Source organism: Marmota monax, unplaced genomic scaffold, assembly GCF_021218885.2.
Source record: "Marmota monax isolate L192 unplaced genomic scaffold, Marmota_monax_Labrador192_F-V1.1 WCK01_AAM20220418_F8-fsc00001, whole genome shotgun sequence".
Lineage (NCBI taxonomy): Eukaryota > Metazoa > Chordata > Mammalia > Rodentia > Sciuridae > Marmota > Marmota monax.
Genome location: NW_026693777.1, coordinates 30097366 through 30119787, shown reverse-complemented (window position 1 = coordinate 30119787; position 22422 = coordinate 30097366). Strand labels below are relative to the sequence as shown.

General features: G+C 36.4%; 1 protein-coding gene and 1 non-coding gene across 5 annotated transcripts in view; one reads left to right on the top strand and one right to left on the bottom strand.

Moving 5' to 3' along the window:
• Positions 1–22422, top strand: part of Fbxo34 (F-box protein 34) — a 78354-nt gene that overhangs the window by 20521 nt on the left and 35411 nt on the right. The gene's annotated exons all lie outside the window — the stretch shown is intronic.
• LOC124104864 (U6 spliceosomal RNA) lies at positions 888–991 on the bottom strand. The gene has a single exon (XR_006855548.1). It is a non-coding gene; the product is annotated as a U6 spliceosomal RNA (small nuclear RNA).

Here is a 22422-nt window from a genome sequence, read left to right as displayed (position 1 = left end):
TAGGAAAATACTGTAAATAAAAGTTTTTTTCTTGTTTTTTAGTGCTGGGGATTGAATCCAGTGCCTTTTTCATGCTAGGCAATACACTCTACCACTGCATACACCTCCAACCCCTTCTTTCTATTCTTAAACTGCTATGTTAGTGTGGCTAGGACTAGAAATTTCCCAGGGATGTGTTTTGGTCTCTTTTCATCTGAGTACCCAGTGGGCCCTATTAATCTGAAGACTTTTATATCTATTAACTTGTTCCTCTATTGTTATTTATTTTGTTATTTTTAGATATATGATAGTAGAGTATATGTTGATATATTATACGTATATGGAGTATAACTTATTCTGGATCCCATTCTTGGGGTTGTACATGATGTGGAGTTTCATTGGTCATGTATTCATGTTCAGTATGAACATATGAAAATTATGTGTGATTCATTCTACTGTCTTTCTTATTCCCATCCTCTTCTCCCTTCCCTTCATTCCCCTTTGTCTAATCCAATGAACTTCTATTTTCCTCCCCCCTTTATTGTGTTAGCATCCACATGTCAGAACATTCGGCCTTTGGTGTTTGGATATTGGCTTATTTCACTTGGCATGATGAGCTCCAGTTTCATCTATTTACTGGCAAATGCCATAATTTCATTCTTTATTGCTGAGTAATATTCCTTTGTATATATATATAACCCATTTTCTTTATCAATTCATCTGTTGTAGGGCACCTACGATGGTTCCATAGCTTGGCTATTGTGAATTGAGCTACTATAAATATTGATGTGGCTGTGCCACTATAGTATGCTGATTATAAATCCTTTGGGTATATACCAAGGAGTGGGATAACTGGGTCAAATGGTGGTTCCATTCAAAGTTTTCTGATAAATCTCCATACTGCTTTCAAAAATGAATGCTTCACAGATTTTTGTGTCATCCTTGTACAGGGGCCATGTTAATCTTCTCTGTATCATTCCAGTGTTAGTATATGTGCTGCCAAAGTGAGCACCTGCTTCTCTTTTAGCTCTGGAAATTCATATTCCTTTTAAAACTTCTTCCTTTTAGTTAATTTTTTTTGGGGGGAGGGGTTGTTGTTCATTTGGGGATCCTGTTTGGCAAATTCTGATGACCCCCCCCCCCAAGTTTATGCTGTGTTTCCTTTTGATACTTTTTTGACTCTTTTTTTTTTTTGGTCTAAAGTAGAAAAAATAATTTAAATGTATAATTTAATTAATATAGAGTATTTATATTTTTGTCTTAATAACTGTAAACCTTACACTGCTTTAGAAATTTTCTGAGACCCTTATTCATTTTTTCTTTTTTTATGGCATTTTGTCTTTATTCTGGATGAGCTATCCCAGATGTTTCTAAGCATCTTGATTTTCCTTTTAGGGGGATTTTAATAAGTTCTGTTTTATAATTTTTATTTCCTCCTTTCTCTCATTTTCCTTTTTATTTCCTATCTCTTTCTTTTATAGATGGTGATTTTGACTTAGCCAGTCAAATTAAATGTCTGTTTCCTAGGTAGAATCCATTAACTGATACACTCTGTTAGGGTAAACAATTAGGAAGGGGCCTGTATTATTCCTGATAGATAGAGCTAATGTTATAATAGCTGAGTCAGTTCTCTTAGAACTGTTTGATTTCTTTAAAGAAGGCCCAGCCAGTTGTATTTTTAAATAATGTAAACAAAATGTAAATCTCAAAGATAACTAAGATTTTGAAGGTTAATTATCCTGTCTAGAAATGTTCATATAAGTCATCTTCCGTGTATTAGAAAGAAAAGTTTTAGGGTAAAGAGTAGTATAGCAGGGCTGGGGATGTGGCTCAAGTGGAGGTGCACTTGCCTGGCATGCGTGTGGCCCGGGTTCGATCCTCAGCACCACATACAAACAAAGATGTTGTGTCCGCTGAAAAAACTAAAAAATAAGTATTAAAATTATTTTAAAAAGTTAAAAAAATAAAAAAAGAGTAGTATAGCAGATAGTAGTATAGAGCCAGATGTTGGAGTCAGACTGCTTGGGTTCATTTTTGGTTCTGCCACTTACCAGTTAGTGCGCTAAGTTACTAACAAATTTTCTCTTCTATAATATTTGGACAATAATAATGCCCACCTATTAGGGTTATTATAAGGGTTTAGTATGCTCTCATAAGATATTAATTTGCCTTTTCTCTCTACTAGTAACAGTTGGGTGAGTTAGGATTTAATGGTGAGCCTATAGCAGAAATTCTGGTAGGATTTGGAAATTTTAGATTGTATTTGTCTTTAGAACCTCAAAGAATACTTAATATTTTATATGAATCATTGAAATGTGGAGCTATATGTATATGCAAATGTTGTTATAAAAGGATTTATAAAACTCTCTACTTGTTCCCAGAGAAAGGATCATACTAAAGATAGTTTAATCATGTTTATAATTCTAGCAACTGGGGAGGCTGAAGCAAGAGGATCACAAGTTTAAGGCCAGTTTCAGCATCTTAGCCAGACCCTGACTTAAAATAAATTGGGGCCGGGATATAGGTTTGTGGTAGAGACCCCTAGGTTCAATCCCCAGTAGTGGCGTGTGTAGAGTCTTGGAGCACAGCCAGAAAACTGGGAATGAAAAAATACTATTTTCTTGCCCAGAAACTCTGTGTACAATTAGAATCATATGTGCTCAGGATGCCAGGAAAGCTTTATTCCCATACAAAACACACACTGACAGTCTACTTCTTGGATTTCAGGAATGTTTAAAGTTTCTGTATAAATTGATGTCTGGGAGAAGACTGGCCAGAGGAAATAATTCCCTTCTCAAAACAGGCTTTTTTTTTGCTTTGAGTTTATTTCTATTGTGATGAAACTTTTCTTACCATACCTGACACTATTTGTAAAACTCGGAGTTAAATGATTAAAAGTCTTATGTAACTTTGTGTGGTGGTGCACGTCTGTAATCCCAGCAACTCAGGAGGCTGAGGCAGGATGATTGCAAGTTCCAGCCAGCCTCAGCACTATAAGGAGACCCTGAGCATCTTAGCAAGACCCTGTCTTAAAATTAAAAGTAAAAAGAATTGCGGATGTATGACGAAGTGTGTTCAATTCACAGTATAAAAAAGAAAAAAAAATCTTATGCAGTTGTTCATATCAGCTCCTTACCCCCACCTGACCCTATTTGATCCCAGGGATTTCAGTTTAGATTATTTCTCTTTTCCCCACTCTTACATAGAAGAATCCTTGAAGTCTTTTATTGTTACTGGTCATCCCTTTAAAAAAATTAAACACTGCCAGTAGCTTGGTGGTAGAGTGCTTGCTTGGCATGTGCAAGGTTTGATCCTGACATTGTAAACATACAAACTTCATTAAAAAATGGAAGCATAAGCAAAATAGGGAGCTCCTCTGTATTTACCACTTACGTTTTTTTTTGTGTGTGTGTGTGTGTGTGTGTAAATTATCTTTTTTTCCCCCTGCATTTTAAAAAATGTTTTGTAGTTGTAGTTGGACACAATGCCTTTATATTATTTATTTTTATGTGGTGCTGAGGATCAAACCCAGTATTTCACATGTGCTAGGTAAGCTCTCTACCACTGAGCTACAACCCCAGCCCCACAAGTTAATTTTAACTGGCACCAACCTTTGCCTTACTGGTTTGTTCCATGTCTTCATGTTTAAAAAAAAAAATTACAAAGCAAATTCCAATTATCATGTCATTAATATGTTCTTAAAAAATCCCCCCATAAACACAATGCCATTAAACCACCTAACAAACCTAATAGATTGATCTGATGGCTGATTGTTTTTAGTATCATCAAATTCCTTTGTTACCTAAAACCCTGATATATTCAAGTTTGTAGTATAATTTTTAAATGACCACTTTATGTATATTACAAATATTTGTATTTTACAGATGCTTAATATGTTATGGAAAATATTAACTAAAAAGTACATGGAATCCATGTAATAAACTCTTCTACCTATCACTCATCTTAACAACAATCGTCAAACCACCACATTATGTGGGGAGGAGAAATTACCAACTTATGCCCAGTTTTCTTTCATCTGTTCCCCTCACACTTCCCTCTCCTGTGTATTTTCAAGGGAATCTCAGAGCAGATACTATATCATTTGGAGACAAGATAAAGGATTTTTTAAAACATACCTTTTATATATATGGACACAGTCATGATACTATTAATCATCCCTCCATTCCTTCATATTATCAACTATCCAGTGTTCTAATTTCCAGTTGTTTCAGATGTCATTGTTTTTGGTGATTTGAATCAAGATCAGTATAATAAGGTCTCTACCTTGTAGTTGGTTGGTAATGATCTTTAAGTACCTTTTAGTCTATAGAGTTCCACTTAACTACTTCTTTTTTTTCTTTCCCCTGCAGTTTTTGTTTTATTTAAAGAACCAGGCTTGGGAGGAGGGAGCCTGAGAAGAATGGAAGAATTTTGGATTGGGCAAAGGGGAGGGGAAAGGGAAAGGGGCATGAGGGGTAGGTAAGATGGTGGAATGAGACGGACATCGTTACTCTAGGTACGTGTGTGATTGCACAAATGGTGAGACTCTGCATTGTGGACAACCAGAGAAATGAAAAGTTGTGCTCCATTTGTGTACAATGAAACGAAATGCATTCTGCTGTTATGTTAAAAAAAAAAAAAAAAGAACCAGGCTTTATTTGTCTTTCAGTGTTTCTCAGAGTTTGGATTTTAATGATTACATTCCTGTGGTGTAGTGCATCATGTTTTTATGTACTTTGTATTTTCTGTGAATTAGTGACTGAATGTCACTTTAGGATATATAATGTATACACATGGTAAAAATTTAAAATGGTTCAAAAAGCTGTACATTGAAAAGCCTTTGGAACCTTCCCCAGAGGCAACTATTATGTCTAGAATGATATGTTTTTATTAAGCTGTTAAATCTCCATAGAACATACAAATATTCTTTTAATTCTGAAGATACAAAGGGAGTTCTCTTGTAAATTTTAGAATTTGATTTAAATAATATAAAAGCATACGGAACAGTCGTTCCGGTTGAACCACTTTATCATGACAGGTTTTAGAACACAAGAAAGGTGTTGTGAACTCAACAGGTTCAGACAAGTGATGTGAGTGTTGGGGTCAGAAACCATGTTTACAAGGCCACAGTATTGCCTGAGAAGAAATGTGCACTCAGAAGAACGAGCCTGGGTGCAAAGGTAGAGAAAGGGTAGTTAAAGTTAGTTTCAATTTCCCTGTTATTTATAAGGCTCCTGTGGCCTAGTGTAAAGAATTGTTTCAGTATACCCACTAGAAAGCCCTTGCTATTCTGGTTCTCTTATAATATGTTGGCTCCCCAAATGGGTGAGAGGTATTTTCTTTTTGAATTATGTTGTGTGTATGTGTGGCAGCAGTGGCAAAAAGGTGTGTTGAGCATAATGGAACAGAGTTAAGAACATTGTACAATTAATTGCCTGGAATAGAAGGTGCCCACAGTAGCCTTGGTTATTCTAACACAATAGAATATTATGCCTGGGTATGATGGAGGAACAAAAAAAAAAAAAGATTTTCATTTCCCCTAAGCAATTTGTTTGGAGATCCATTTGTATTAGTCAAAATATACATATACTTTTTCTTTTCTTTTTGGCAGTACTGGGGATGAACCCCCCAGGACCTTGTATATGCTAGACAAGCACTCTACCATTGAGTTACACCCCCAATAATTGATACATAATTGGATTGAATTAATTTTTGCATTCCCTACTGGGAATCTAGGTGGGTTCTTGAGAAAGATTCCTAATTTTACCATCTGGCTTGGTATTGCTGGAAGCACTTGAGATTGCTCTCTCCATACCCCCATGAAATTGAGACTGCATATATACAAGGGTCTAATAATATGACAAGTGTTAAATACAATTTCCTCTTTTTAGTTTATGTTCTAAAGTTTGAAAAGCATATTAGTTCATTGGCAAAGCTCTTCGAAGTTGAACAGTTATTGCTGGTGGAATGAATTCCCTACTGTGGTACAGGGTTAGACTTGGTGAACTCTTAGGTTGTAAAATGGACCCATATCATGTTGTAAATAATTTAAATATGTATATAATAATGATTTCCCCAAATGAAGAAAAATAAAACTGGAAAAAACGCTTAAATTTTTTCTCCTCTTCATTTACATTATTAGGCTTTCATAATTGTGAACAATAATATCTGTCTTTTCCTCCTATATGGAAATATGGCTGTTTCATACATACAGGCAGTATTCTTTTTTTTTTTTTTTTAAATATTTATTTTTTAGTTTTCGGCGGACACAACATCTTTGTTTGTATGTGGTGCTGAGGATCGAACCCGGGCCGCCCGCATGCCAGGCAAGCGCACTACTGCTTGAGCCACATCCCCAGCCCCAGGCAGTATTCTTAAAAACAGGGAGTGTAAACCTCCTGCTTTTAATTGCACTATAAACATGCCTCTTTCCAGTGATTCCATATCAGCATCAGCTAACAACTTAAGTCCCTCTCTAGTTACTTGGCAGTAAACTTTTTTCTTTTTTTTTTTTTTTAAAGAGTGGTCTTTTAGTGTGTTATATGCTGTAATGATATTTTCATACATACTTAATTTTTAAAATATATCTTAATGCATTGGTGACACAAATATACCACTAGTTTGTTCAGGAAAAACAAACAACCCAATAAAACCAACTTTCACACTTTACTTCAATTTGAATTCTTGATATCTTTTGTTATTGTGGTTTTATGATATATTCCAGATTGATAGCTATCCTTTTTTTTTTTTTTTAAGAAACTGATCATCTTGGGTCAAAGTGGCAGGATTCAACAACCTTTAAATGAAGTTAATGACTCACCATTTGCCCATCTCTGCATACCTTTTTAAGAAAAATAGCTGGGCATTGTGGTGTAGGCCTATAATCCCAGAGGTTTGGGAGGCTGAGGCAGGAGGATCACAGATTTGAAGCCAGCCTCAGCAATTTAGTAAGGCTGTAAGCAGATCTGGTGAGATCCTGTCTAAAAATAAAAAAGGGATGGGGATGTGGCTCACTGGTTGAGCTCCCTTAGGTCCAATCCCTGATACCAAAAAAAAAAAAAAAAGGAAAACAGACTTGCTAATAACTTCATTGGGTATAAGGCACAAACAAAGTATTATAGTTTGGAAGATAGCAGCTGTTTTAAAAACTTTGGCCACTCTTTTAAAAATACAAAATAACACCAAAGAGAAAAGGTATGTTTTTTTAGATATTAGTATAAAATTGAAAATATCATTTCAAACACTTTAAAGTAATATTGTATAATATTTCTCCTGTTAGCTTTGAATATGTTAACATCTCTTTTTCCCATTTGATTCCCCAGTCTTTTTGATTGACTCTGTGAACAACAGACTTCACTCACTGGTTGATGTTATCTATGTGCATGGGCCAAATTTCAACTAGAAATTTATGATACCAGAGATACATTCATTTAACAAGTTTTTTTTAATCATTCCCTATATAAATCAGCTAGAAGGGTCAACACCAAATAGCATTAGGAAGAAATTGGAACAGGGAACAGGGATTTGAACTCAAGTTTTAAGTTTACTTTTGAAGGACTTGTAAACAGTTTCAAATATTTTTTTAAATAACATAGCTTGAGAAAGCATTAATTCTTTCTGATCTGAAACTTCAAAAAAAGAACTCAGAAGTTTATACTGATAAACTTGCCAAGCACTTTACACCTGTATGTTAAGGATATAAAACTTGATTATTATCATATTTTAGACTTTGTCTGCTTGCACAAGATTTTTTTGTTTTTGTTTTTGTTTTTCCCCCTGGAGAGGAATCCAGTGTGCTCTACCACTGAGCTGCATCCTTAGCCCTTTTTATTTTTCATTGAGTCAAGGGCTCAAAAGTTGCCAAGGCTGGCCTTGAATTTGTGATCTTCCTGCCCCAGCCTCCTGTGTAGCTGGAATTACAGACACATGCCTCTGTTCTCAGCCTTGCAAGGTTTTAATATGTAGCTAAGGTTAAGAACAGTTGGTTTAGGACTTTTTGGCTTAGGCCTCTGGGTAGACGATTGTGCTGTCTGAAGAGAAAATATGTAAAGGGGCTTTGTGTGAGAGGTCTGGTTAGGGCTGGCAGTTGAAAATGGGATCTGAAGCCCAGAAATGAAGAACATACTAAAGGAAATTACTTGCAGGTAATGGCATTCAAAGTTATTAGTTGCCAGGATTAGGTGAAATTATCTTGGAAGAATGTGCATAATGAAGAGAGGACCAGAATTCTGGAGAACTTTGAAATTTGGGGAATGGGTCAGAGGAAAGAGAAGAACAAGAGGAGACTTGAGTGTACAAAAAGGTATCATCAAGGGAGTAAGTGGTATTTCAAAGGTGATAGTCAGATTATAGAGGTCAGATACGCCTGGTATATTGTAGGTGATCAGTAAGTACTTATTGAAGTAGAAGTTTAGTGAGTTTAAGGAGTCATTAATTATCTAGTGGATTATCAGTTGGGAGGTTGCTGATGACTTGGATAAAAATAGAGTAGGTCCTACTTTATTTGGGGCTCCTTCTCGCCCCTCTTCTTAAGATCCCTTATCTTTTGCTCTAAACACTGGAGTTCTGTAGAGCTTTCTTCTATGCTGTTGGTTCTCCAAGTGTAGATCTCCAGACCAGCAACATCAGCATCACCAGGTAACATGTTAGAAATGGAAAATTTTAGGCTCCACTTGAACTTACTGAGTCAAACTCTTGGTGTGGAATCCAGCCATCCGTTTTAACAAGTCCTCCAGGTGATTCTGAGTCTTGCTGAAACTAAAAAATCAAAATAACAGTTTTAGAGAACTCTCTTTTTAAAACTTTTTATTTTTAGTTGTAAATGGACACAATACCTTTATTTTTATTTATTTTTATGTGGTGTTGAGGATCAAACCCATTGCCTCACAGGTGCCAGGCAAGTGCTCTACCACTGAGCCACAATCGCAGCCCCTAGAGAACTATCTTAATCCTTTCTAATGGTCAGTTTCTCCAGTGACCTAGGACCCTCCTATTAGGGGAGAACCTCCTAAAAGTCCACACCATTTCCCAACATCACTCTACTAGGGACCAACCTTCTAACACATGAGCCAGTAGGGCATACCCTCAAACCATATCCGAATGATGGTAGTATTCAAAAGTGATTATTGAGAGCAGGAGCCAGAAATGTGATTTGCTAGGCAGGGTGGGGACCTTGATTGCAACAATTCCATGTTTCTTATCCAAGCATGCCCAATTCAAGTAAAAAGTTTCTTATGAGCCAGACAGCACATGATCTGTATCTTGATTGTACAGAGGGTACATATCTCACTCTAGATGTAGAAACTCCCCTCCCTTAAGTTGGCCAATAGCTTTAAAGGTCATCTCTAGGGAGTTTTGAACTCCTGTAATCTCAACAGTTTGGGAGGTTGAGGCAGGAGGATCATAGGTTCAAGGCTAGCCTTGCAGTTTAGTGAGACCTTGTCTCAGAAACTAAAAACGTCTAGTGGGCCTTGGTGGTGCATTCCTATAATCCCAGTGGCTCAGGAAGATTAAGCCTCAAGCAACTCAGTGAGGCCCTATCTTTAAATAAAAATATAAAAAAGGGCTGGAGATGTAGCTCAGTGGTTAAGCATCTCTGGGGTCAATCCCCAGTACCAAAAAGTAAAAAGCAGTATCTGAGGAAGTGGCTTAGTGATAAAACATCCCTGGGTTCAGTTCCTAGTACGGGGGGGGGGGGGGGGGAAGAACAAGAACCCCCTAGACAATAGCAACTCAAGGGCAACTCATTCAGGCACCTTCCCTTGTGGGAGCTTCACTTTCTTTTGTATCAATAATAAATTGTTACTTTGCTCTTACCCTCCATCATCTGTGGGTCTCATTCTTCAAGTTTGTGAGACAAAGAACCTATGTACCTCAGCTGCATCTCATTATTTTGGAAAGACACACTTTAAGGTGATATTATAAAAAAAATATTCAGTCTTGAGTCAGGCATAGTGGTGCACCCTTGAGGCAGGAGAATCATGCATTCAAGGCAAGCCTCAGCAGTTTAGCTAGATCCCATCTCAAAAAAATAAGAGTGGTGGATGTGGCTTAGTAGTAAAGCACCCCTGAGTTCAATCCCCAGTACTAAGGGTGGGGGGGGGGAGTCTCAGGGATTTAGATGTGTGTGTGTGTGTGTGTGTGTGCGTGTGTTTTACACAAATGAATATTTTAACACCCACCTTGAGCATTTTCCAGTGGGTTTTGAAGTTAGGAACTGAAGTTTTATACTTTACTTATCTTGCCAGGAATTGAATTAAATTCTAGATTAAGTTTAGAAGACTTTTAAATATATTAGGATTTTTTTCAGTTCTTAGAACGTGGTCTGTTTAGCTTTATGTAATTTGACTTTGTAGATGAGTTATTTAATGCATTTGCTCTTAGACTTGGAGAGAATCTTTGTCTTTATTGATTCTCCTCTCCCCTTATACTGGGGATTGAACACTGTGGTGTTTTGCTACTGAGCTTCATCCCCAGCCTTTTTATTTTGTATTTTGAGGCAGGGTGTTGCTTAGTTGTCCATGCTTTCCTTGAATTTGAAATCCTAACCTCCCTAGTCACTGGGATTACAGGAGTGTGCTACCTCATCTGGCTGATCTTATTAAAAGTTTTAATATGAGAAGTATAACCAGTGCATTAACCAAGTGTAGAAACATTGCTAGACTTATGTTAGACATAGTCATGTCGGAAGATCCTAAGACTAAGCTGAATAAAGTGATAATACCCTGATATATTTTTATGAGTTTAAGAAGGCCTCAATAACAGGTTTTAATAAAAATTTATTTGCATTAAACAGGATTTTATGTAAAAAAATATTCTACTTTGTGAGAGTACAGAAAATAATGATGTTCGGATGTATTAGTTAAAGGGACATGCTACTAAAGGGATGAAATTGTTTAATTTGATAGTAAATGTCTCATTCTAATAAAACTGGCTCTAGGTCTATTTTTACTTGATTTTAACATTTACTATGATAAGCTCATTTTGTCATTAAAAGAATTTCATCTACCATGCATTGAGTATTATACTTTTTATGTTGTGAATAACAGATTATTTGCTACTTGAAATAACAGTTCTGTAGTTTGTTGACAACATCACTGTCATTCTCATCTGAGAAAAAGTCTCTAAGTTTATAGTGAGGTGCTAATTAGATGAAATCAAAAGTGTTATGGGGAGAGGAAGGTTGTAGAATCCTTTATTGAATTCTCTGTATTTTAGCCTCTCAGCCCTCACCAACTACTTTGTTTTGTTGAGAACTTGAGTAGTAATGTTTTTTTTCTGAATAATATTATGAATTTTTTTAATCCATAATTGTCAGTTGATTACAAAATAAAAGCTGCAGAATACTCAAAACAGCATCCACAAATATCAGGAGGATAGCAGTTTCGTGCCTCAAAGTAGAGGGCGAGATGAGGGTTTAACAGATATGAATGATATATTAGTCTGCTATATTCAGTTGAGCTGTTTTGACCTCCCCACCCCCTGCACAATACTAGGGATTGAACCAGCAGGCACTCTATCACTGAGTTAATCCCCAACCCTTTTGATTTATTTTTTTGAAATTGGGACTCATAGATTAACCAGGCTGATCTTCAATTTGTGATCCTCCTGCCTCAGCCTTGCCGTTAGCTGGGATTATAGGAGTGTACCATTGTGCTTGGTAATTTTGACCTTTAGGTAGATTCTAAATAAATAAACATTGAATTTTTTATTTACATTTTCTTTATTAAAATTATTGTTTCCTCTTTAAAATACACACACACACACACAATTTAGAAAAGGGGGCTGGGGGTGTGGCTCAAGCGGTAGCACGCTCACCTGGCATGCGTGCGGCCCAGGTTCCATCCTCAGCACCACATACAAAGATGTTGTGTCCGCCGAAAACTAAAAAAAGAAAAAAAATTAAAAAATTCTCTCTAAAATTTCTCTCTCTCTCTCTCTTTCTCTCTCTCTCTCTCTCTCTTAAAAAAAAAAACAATTTAGAAAAGGTTTGTTGTAAGGTACTACATATGCTTTTCTTTATCATATATGAGCATATCCCTCCTGTCCACTCCCCAAAAAAGGATTATGTAGTTTGTTTTTTAGAGAGAAACAAAAGTAAACAATATGTAAACATTTGCTTTGGGCAGATTTTTTGTAATACCATTTTTTGGGGATGTGAGATGTATCTGTTTTGTCGTTTTGCAAGTGCTAAACTTCTTGCCTCATTCTTGCCTAGTAACATTAAAAGCATGGTATCAATCACAAATAAGTGATTCTTGCCTAAAGTCACTGTACATAGGGGCCAGTCTGTTTTTATTAACATCATCTTTCTGGGTTTTGAGGTCTTAGGTTGGTTTTTCAAAATATTTTTTAAAAAGATGTATTAAAAATATGAGGCTAGAGCCATGTGTGGTAGTGCATGCCTGTAATCCCAGAGATTGGGAGACTGAGACGTGAGGATCAAAAGTTTAAATCTAGCCTTAACAGTTTAGCAGGGCTCTAAATAACTTAGTGAAACTCTGTCTCAAAATAAAAAAATCTAGGGATGTGGCTCAGTGGTAAAGTGCCCCTGAGTTCAATTCCCTGTAACCCCCCCATCCCCCCAAAAAAGTGGGACTGAAGTAGCTTGGGTTCAGTCTCCAACACCAAAAAATAACTTTTTTTTTTTTTTTACCTACTTTGTATTTGTAGTTTTGGCAGAAATTACCATAATCAGTTGCTGTTAGAGTAAATTAGGGCAGGAGATTCTGACTAGGCAGGAACTGGTTCTTTGGAAAAACTGGTCTGAGAAGACACTCCTCTTTAACTCTGCTATCAGTTTAGTTTGAATTAGCAATCACCTTGTGGTACTAGGGTTGAATACAGTGCATTCAACCACTGAGCTTACCCTAGCCCTTTATTTTTAAAATTTTAAAATTCTAAACAGTTATACATGGCAGTAGAATGCATTTTGACATATCATACATAAATGGAGTATAACTTCTCATTCTTCTGATTGTATATGATGTAGAATTATACCGGAGTGTAATCATATATGCACATAAGGTTATGATGACCCCTTCATTCTACTGTCTTTCCTACCCCTGTACCCACTCCTCTCCTCTCATTTTACTCTAATCCAGAATACCTCTATTCTTCACTTGCTCCCCCCCCCCCCATTGTGAATTACCAACCACATATCAGAGAAAACATTTGGCCTTCAGTTTTTTGGGATTGGCTTATTTCGCTTAGCATGATGGTCTCCAGCTCCATCCATTTACCAGGAAATGCCATAAGTTCATTCTTCTTTAAGGCTGACTAGTATTCTTGTGTGTGTGTGTGTGTATTTATATATATGTATTTATATAAATACACACACACACACACCACACTTTATTTATCCATTCATCCTTTGAAGGGCACCTAGGTTGGTTCCATAGCTTGGCTATTGTGAATTGTGCTGCTGTAAACATTGATATCCCAGCCCTTTATTTTTGTTTTCATTTTTTAAATTTAGAGACTGGGTGTTATGGTTTGGATGTGAGATGTCCCCCAAAAACTCATGTGTGAGACAATATAAGAAGATTCAGAGGAGAAATGATTGGGTTATAAAGAGTCTTAACCCAATCATTGTTTAATCCCCTGATAAGGATTAACTGAGTGGTAACTGAAATGTAGGGTGTGGCTGGAGGAGATGGAATTAGGGTGTGACTTTGGTGTATATATTTGTATCTGGCAAGTGGAGTCCCTCTCTCTGCTTCTTGATCACCATAATGCTAGCTGCTTCCTCTGCTACACGCTCTGCCATGATGTTCAGCCTCATCTCCAGCCCTGATAAATGGAGCCAGCCTTTTATGGATTAAGATATCTGAAACCTTGAGCAATACAATAAAATTTACTTCCTTTAAAATTGTTCTGGTCAGATCCTTTAGTCACAGTAGTGAAAAAGCTGACTAAAATACAGGGTCTCACTAAGTTGCTTAGGACCTTGGTAAATTGTTGAGGCTGGCCTTGAATTTGGGATCTTCCTGCCTCAACCTCCCAAGTCACTGAGATTACAGTCATGTTGTAAAAGGGCCTGGCCTTATCCCCAGGACTTTTTTATTTTGAGACAGGGTTTTGCTAGGTTGCTCAGACTTTTCTTAATCTGGATCTTCCTGCCGCAGCATCCTGAGTCCCTGGGCTTTATAGGCATGCACCATTTTGCCCATCTGTATTTTATATATTTGTATTTTACATATATATGTATAAGGCTATATGGATTTGCTTGCATATCATTGTTGAAGATGTTGTTCATTGTTTGTTTAATTTTTGCATTGAAGCCAATCAATAAAGCATTAACAAAGTGATTAATTTTGATTGAATACATTGAATAAAATATTGACAGGTCTCAATGACAAACTGGCCTAGTAGTACAGTAGTTTAGTGTTTTATCAGACAAATTTTACATTCTAGCCGAAAGACCTACTTAAATATATGTGTGTATGTATATATAATACATAATTCTCCTCTTTTCCCAATCATTTAAAAAAACAATTTGAGCCTCATATTCTGGTTGAAAGTAAGCCAAGAAATTGAGTTATGTGAACACTAAACTTCCAAAAATTATATTTTGGATTTCATTATGATTAGGAAAATAAGAGGAAAAAAAACATATGGGAGAATAATTTTTTTTCTTGAAGAATAAAAGTAGTAGAATATGTACAACAAACCAGGCATTAATCTTTATGTTGCTACTTGTTGCCTTCAATCAATCTCCACTTATATTAAATGTTTGGGAAGCACATAGTTTTCTCTAGAGTTGCAGTACCTATATATTTTTTCATTATAGTTGTTTTTACACAGCATCCTTTGGAAAGGTATGATATCAAATATAGCATCCAGGGCCTATATTATATTTTTTTTGTAGTTGTAAATGGACAGAATTCCTTTATTTTATTTGTTCATTTTTATGTAGTGCTGAGGATTGAACCCAGTGCCTCACACATGCTAGGCAGGTGCTCTACCACTGAGCTACAACCCCAGCCCCAGAGTCTATATTTTAAGTTTACAAGGATATGCTGTATGGTCTTTGAAATCTTGGTGCTTAAAAACAGCCCATATTTAGGCCTTTATAAAAGGAAGTCTTTCTCCAGTACTGCTTTCAAATAGTGAATTTTTTTATTGTATAAAGTAGGAAGGGAATTTAGCATTGGTATTAGGATAATTTTTTCCTATATCCCATTAGCTAATTTCAAGATTATTTAATATGGTATCCACCCATTTCATTTGGCTGCAACCTTTGCTCTCATGAAAGTAAGACTGATTGTTCTGAATTGCTACAAATATGTGCTTTGGCACAGCATTAAGGTACCAGTAATAACATGACCATTGTCTTTTAAACAACTTGAAGTTATGGCTACAAATAAAAGGGTACCACAGAAAGGCATGACAGATAATGGACTCTTTTTCCTTCCTTGGTGTTTAGCAAAGTTGCTTTGTACTTCCAGCCTTTTTTGTCCCCTGGACTACCTACTGTATTTTCTGTGTATTGTTCCTAGTCTACTAAAACATGTTGACATATTTGGCATTATAACGTGTACACTTGGTCACTTGGAATTCTTTTTGAGGAGGCAAGCAAAGTAAAATGAGCTGAGTGGCTTTTCTCTGTTAGTAGTTTTTAAAACTTGTATGTGTAAATACTTAAGCACTTAAATAATTTTGTGTCTTGTCTTTCAAATGTTTATTTACTTTTATCTAGTTTAGAAATTTGGTTTTATTATAAATTTGGTTTATTCCTTTCTGCTTTCAGTGCACATCTCAACTGGGTAGTTCTTTTTAGATGAGGAGTGTCTGTGGGGGAAAAAATAATGGCTGGTTGTTTGAGTGACTTCATTTTAAATTGCTGACAGATTATATCCTTACATGAGGAAAGATTTTATGCCGTACACTATTCTAATTTTAAATAACTTCATCAAGTCATATATGAGGAAAAAGAAAATACCCATAATATAGGAAATCAGAGCTTTAGGAAGATGCCTCTGATTTAGATATTTCCCACTGACCTCTTTAATAGAAGGGGACTGATACTTAATAACCTTGATGGCAATTTTATGGCTGTTAGCATTTATTCCCATTTTACTAATTCAAAGATGGAATATAAGAGAAACAAGCATTTTTCCTAGAATAACAGGTACTTATCTTCTCTATAGAGATTCCGAAGCCAGTTCTTTTTGTTCTATGCATATCATCTTCTACTTGAAGTGGCATATTTCTAGGGTCAATTTGTCCTTTTGGAGTTCCACTGGATGTCATAAAATATTAAATGTGTAAAGTAAGACAGAATCTGATACAGTACATCAAGAAAAAAGAATGACTCATCTTTGATTTCTGATGGAATTCTTGCCTTTAAAACTTAACAGTAATGATGTAGTAAATTAGTTAAAAATTTTTTTTTGATGGGGTACTTTGATTGAATCCAGGGGTGCTTAACCACTGAGTCACATCCCCATTCCTTTTTATTTTTTATTTGGAAAAAACGGTTTTACTACATCTCTGGGTTCTAACTTGCCTTAGTGTCTGGCATTGCTGGGATTACAGACGTGTGCTGCCATGCTCAGCATAAATGTGTTTTTAAAGGTTTTTTCATATTTGGATTAATTATTTTCATTTTATACATGATGAAATAGAGGTGCAAATTGAAACTATATTTTCTTGCTTGAATAGTATTTTTTTACATTGTGTCATATGTGCTAAGTATTACTTGATTTGAGGATTATGTTTTTGGTTTCCTATAAACAATACTCAGATTTGGAGTGAAGATACTTAAGCAGAATTATCAGTTCCTCCTTGTTCTTTAATCTTTTGGGGGCAGGTGAGAGATTAAGCTTGGCTCACCGTATGACTCCCGAGGCAGGGGATGACAGATTTCAGGCCAGCCTTAGCAATTTAGACCTTTAGCAATTTAGTGAGACTTTGTCTCAAAAAAAGGAAAAGGACTGGGGATATAGCTCAGTGGTAGAGCACCCTGGGTTCAATCCCTAGTAGTGCACATGCACACGTACCCCCCAAAAAAAGAGAGGGGGGAAAAAAGGAATTTTGGAAAATTTTTTATTTTTAAAATTTTATTTTTTGGTACTGGAAATTTAACTGAGGAGTGCTTTACCACTGAGTCACATCCTTAGTCCTTTTTTATTTTTTAAGACAGGGTCTTTGCTAAGTTGCTGAGGCCTCGAACTTGTGATTCTCCTGCCTCTAATCCTACAAGTGGCTGGGATCACAGATATGGGCCAGCATGCTGGGGAAATATTTTAAATGTATTTTAGTATAATTGGATTTTAAAATTTTTATCGTATTAGGGATTGAGCCCAGGTATGCTTAACCACTGAACTACATCCCCAGCCCATTTGTGTGTGTGTGTGTGTGTGTGTGTGTGTGTGTTGGGGTTGAAGCAGGGTCTCATAAAGTTGCCTAGGGTCTCACTAAGTTGCTGAGACTGGTTTTGAACTTGTGATCCTCCTGCCTCAGTCTCTGGAGTGGCTGGGAGTACAGGTGTATGCTACTTACCTAGTGCATAATTGGATCTCTGTGTGTGTGAACATGTGTACACACATTTCCCTGCAAATATTCTTAAATAAATTTTCTTATAGAATTTTGAGATGGGATCTCCCTATGTTGTTCAAGCTGGTTTCAAAGCCCTGGGCTCAAATTATTCTCTCAATTTAGCTTCCCTGGTAGGTGGGACTACAGATAGCATGACTTAATGTGCCTGACTTGCTTTGAAATATTCTGAGAATTTTCATGTATTACTAAAGGAGTTTATGACACAGAAATGGTTAAATGGCCCAGGTTGGTTCTAGTTAATGGGGAAAAAAACTTCTGACACAGCTATTGCAGTGTGTGAATGGAGGAGTTGTCTCTAGCCATATCATGGGTTCTAGCGATAGCATGGGTTTTCAGAACTACAGATTTATGACTATGTCACATTCCTCTAATGCTAAGCTGAAACAAAATGGTAATGGGTAAAAATAAATTTGATCATCTCTTTGATCATACTTTTTGCAAGAACTAAGTTTGTGAGCAGTTGTTCCATTTGAGGGATGTAGAAAAGACCTCTTCTTTGAGGTTATCTGCTGTTTATTTTCCAAACAGGAGGACTAGCTTGCCAAGAACAAAAGTTACCCATATAATACATGTACTGCACAAAATATTTCTGAAATAAAAGATCAGTTGGAAAGTTGCATTACCTTAAAAATATTAGGGCACTTGTTGCTGAGAGAGAGAGAGAGAGAGAGAGAGAGAGAGAGAGAGAGAGAGAGAGAACGAGAACACGCATGCACACATTTTTTTTTTTGCTTAGTTTGCACTTAGTAATTTATGTAATAACTGGACATAAGGAAGGAAATAGTAACGAGTTCTTAATATTCATAAGAATTAGGAATGAACAAAAAACCTCAATGACTCAATAGGAACATAAAAGACTTCTGGAGCCTGCTGGAGTTCTGTCCTGTGGTGAGCCTGTTATTCCATTTGTAATACATTTATCTTTAGTTTGGATAGGGTGGGATTTGCATTTCCAAAGTTACAATGAGTTTCCAGATCTTATCAGTCAGTGTTAAAAGTGACTGTTTTTAATAGTGATAATGAGGCAGCTATTCCCAGGAGGAGACTTAGTCACTGGCAGAATTGTTAGAACCCTAAAATAGTTTGGGAAAACTCAGGATGGAAAAAGTAAGCTGTTTCAAGAAACAAAACAAAACCCCTCAAGCTTTTGTTTGGTGGTGGAGGGCGGGGGAGAGTGAGATGAGAATGAAAGGAGATGGCAAGAAACCAGTTGAACTTCCCTGATGTCTTCTAACAGTGGGAAGAAATTGAAATTATTTACCTAAGGCATTTTATTGTGAACATGAAGCTGTGATAAGATTGTTGGCATCAGCTACTAATCTAGTAATATGTTCTCTGTATAAATTGATAAAATTCAATTTGAGAAGAATTCTGGTAGCAGCTTGTTTCTGATGTTAGTCTGAGAGAAGAATTTTAAGTATTTAATGCCACGGGAGTATTTTTTGGTGTTAGAATATGAGGAGTTTTCCTAAGCTTGTAGATCATGCTACCAAACACCACATAATTTTTGTTGTTAGGCAAAATGAAGTTGAGAAAGGTAGACAGACTCTGCCTTCAGGTCTATCTTACCTCAATTTTAAAGCACAAAAAGAATCTTTTTTAGATTAGGGTTTCTCCATGGCTGCCTAAAATGCCATCATAACAAGCTGTAAAATCTTGCTTAGCTTTCTTTAAATCCAGGAATGATTCTATACCAAATTCAAACAAATCAAATCACTCTAAAGGGAATAAGTGAAAACATGTGCCTTGGCTGGACTACAGTCTGTGCAGATTGGCTCAATTTTGCTAAGCAAATTCCTTCTTAAGCCTCTTATGATGTCCATCACTGTCATCATCATCTAATTTGGAGGTGAACAGATGTGACAGCATCTGACTCTGACTATGATAACTTTTCTAGCTGGGTAAGAATAAAACTTAAGGTTATATATAAACTAAAAACAATTTTCAGATAACAGTATCTTGCACATTGCAATATATTTTTATTTTACATACTTAAAACTTTAGTGTGGGGCATAATAGAAGTATCACAGTAATTCAGTTTGTTGCCATCTTAGGGCACATTTTTTAAATATATTTTTTAGTTGCTGATAGATCTTTATTTTTTTAATACGTGGTGTTGAGAATCAAACCCAGTGCCTCACACATACCAGGCAAGTGTGCTACCACTGAGCCACAGCCACAGCCCCTCTTAGGGCACATTTTAGAGGGATTTATCATTTCAGTTTCTCAATGTAATTGTTTTTGTTTTGTTTGGGGGAGTACTAGAGATTGAAGTGGGGTGCTCTACCACTGAGCTACACCCCCAGGCCCTTTTATTTTGCAACAGGGTTCTGGGTTGCTGGGACTGGCTTTGAATGTGGAATCCTCTTCCCTCAGCCTCCAAAGTAGCTGGAATTATAGGCCTGTGCTACCTTGCTAGCTTCTCACAGTGCTTCTGGACACTGCTTTGAAAAAATGTTGATTTGCAGAGGGAATGTGAAATGAGGAGTCACCTGAGGGCATACCTTAGGGGTAAACTGCTGTGAAGTAACCCTGCTTCCTAAAGTGGGCCAGATTATCATATGACATAGGAACATCTACAAATAGTAGTTGAAGTCACAGATGATCTGATTGTCAAATGTAATAAGATGATTACGTTTTAACTATACAAACAGTATATTATACAGTTTATTGCCAAACAAAAAGTGAAGAATAAACCAGACTTGGTGGTACTTGCCTGTGCACACTTGTAATCCAGTTACTCAGGATGCTGAGGCAGAAGGATCTTACCAACTTCCTTTGTTCAGGGGAGAGCATTGTTTTGCAAATAACTTCAGTCTTCTTCTTACTTGTTACTGGTCATAAAACTTTCTTCACTCTTTTTATCTCCTGGTTCTGCCTTTGGGCTTTGCATTTGAGTAAGATGTGAACTTATTATGATGGTTGGTTGCAGTTTGATAAGTTTAGTCTATGAAATAAATGACAATAGATAGATAATAAGAAATAGAACATACAAATTTTATTACATGCCTAAGCACAGGAATCCTGCATGTTCAAAGAGGGACAAGATGTCTTAAAAGGGATGGAGGCTTGGGCTTCCAAGGGGAAGGGATATGGAGCAGGCTATGGAAGGTTGAGAAGGGAGGGTTTGCACAGCAAGGAAAGATTGTCTTCTTTGCAAATGAAATGTTAGGTAACTGGAATCTCTGGTAATCTGTCTATACCAGGTATCAGACTGCTCAGTGTTATCTCTTCTAGGCAGAAAGTGCCGGGAAGTGAGTACCAGGGAAGTCTGCTGGCATCCACTGTTTGCTAGTGTAGATAGATGTAAATTTCTTTCTTTCTTTTTTTTTAAGATAAAAATAATTTTGTGTGTGTTGTGTGGTGGTACTGGAATCAAAACTCAGGGCCTCACATGCCAGGCAAGTGCTCTGCCTCTGAACCATATCCTCAGCCCTGTGTACATTTCTTTTACAAAAGGAAAACTTTTCATAGCCAATTCTGTATATGCAGAGGTCTGAAATTTTTCTGAATAACCATTTCTAAATATGTTAAAGAAATACATTTGAGGTGGGATGTTTAACTTTTCCAAACTTGGAATGTCTTAAGATGTTTTATTCTATCCTTTATTGATTGTTTGGCTGGGTATAGAATTATAGCTTCATTATTTTCTGTTACTTTTGCTTTCTGAATTGCTCTAGAAGCCCAAAGCCATTTGAATTCCTGATTTCTTTGTGATCAGTTCTATTCTTTGTCCTTGAATGCTTGAAACTTTAAATAATGTGCCTTAATGTAGATGAGGCAATTGATGCAGAATAAAATGAGCATTTTTATTCATTGTTATCATTGGTTAATGATGAACTTTTGTCAATTTGGGAATTATTTTTTTAATTTGTTGATGACTTTTTTTATCTGTTTTTTTTGGACTATTACTCAGATATTGGATTTTCTGAACTTCCAATGTTTTTGTCCTTATTGAGTTTTTCATTTCTTTTTTCCTTTTTGGGGGGGAGTAAGGAGGAAGGGCTAGTCTCAAACTTTTAAGTTTAAGCTATTCTCCTGTCAGCCTTTTATGCAGCCATTGCACTCAAGAATTTTATTTCTTCTGTCAAGTTTTTGATGGTTCTTTTAGTTATACATGACAGTAGACTGTATTGTCACATACATACATGAAGTATAACTTCCCATTTCTTGTGATTGTTCATGATGTGGAGTTACACTGGTCGTATATTCATATATGAACATAGAAATGTTAGTTTTGTACAATTTATTCTGTCTTTTCCATTTCCATCTCATTCCCTCCCTCCCACCCACCCAAATCTGGTGAACCTTCACATGTCCCACCCCCACCTCTACTCCACCCTTTGTTTCCCTATTTGAGTCATCATCTGCATATTAGAGAGAATGTTTGGCCTTTGGGGTTTTGGGATTGGCTTATTTCACTTAGCATGATAGTCTCCAGTTCCATCCATTTACCAGCAGATGCCATAATTTCATACTTCTTCGTGGTTGAATATATTCATTTTCTTTATTCATCTATTGAAGGGCATCTAGGATGGTTCCATAGTTTAGCTATTGTGAATTGAGCTGTTGTCAACATTGATGTGGCTGCCTCACTGTAGTATTCTGATTTTAAGTACTTTGGGTATATGCCAAGGAGTAAGGTAACTGGGGTCGAATGGTGGTTCTATTCCAAGTTTTCTGAGGAATCTCCATACTGCTTTCCAGAGTGGTCATACTTATTTGCAGTCCCATGAACAGTGTATGAGTGTACCTTTTCCCCCACATCCTTGCCAACATTTATTGTTGCTTATATTCTTGATAATTGCCATTCTAACTGGAATGAGATGAAATGTCAATGTAGTTTTAATTTGGTTCCTTTAATTGCTAGTGATATTGAAC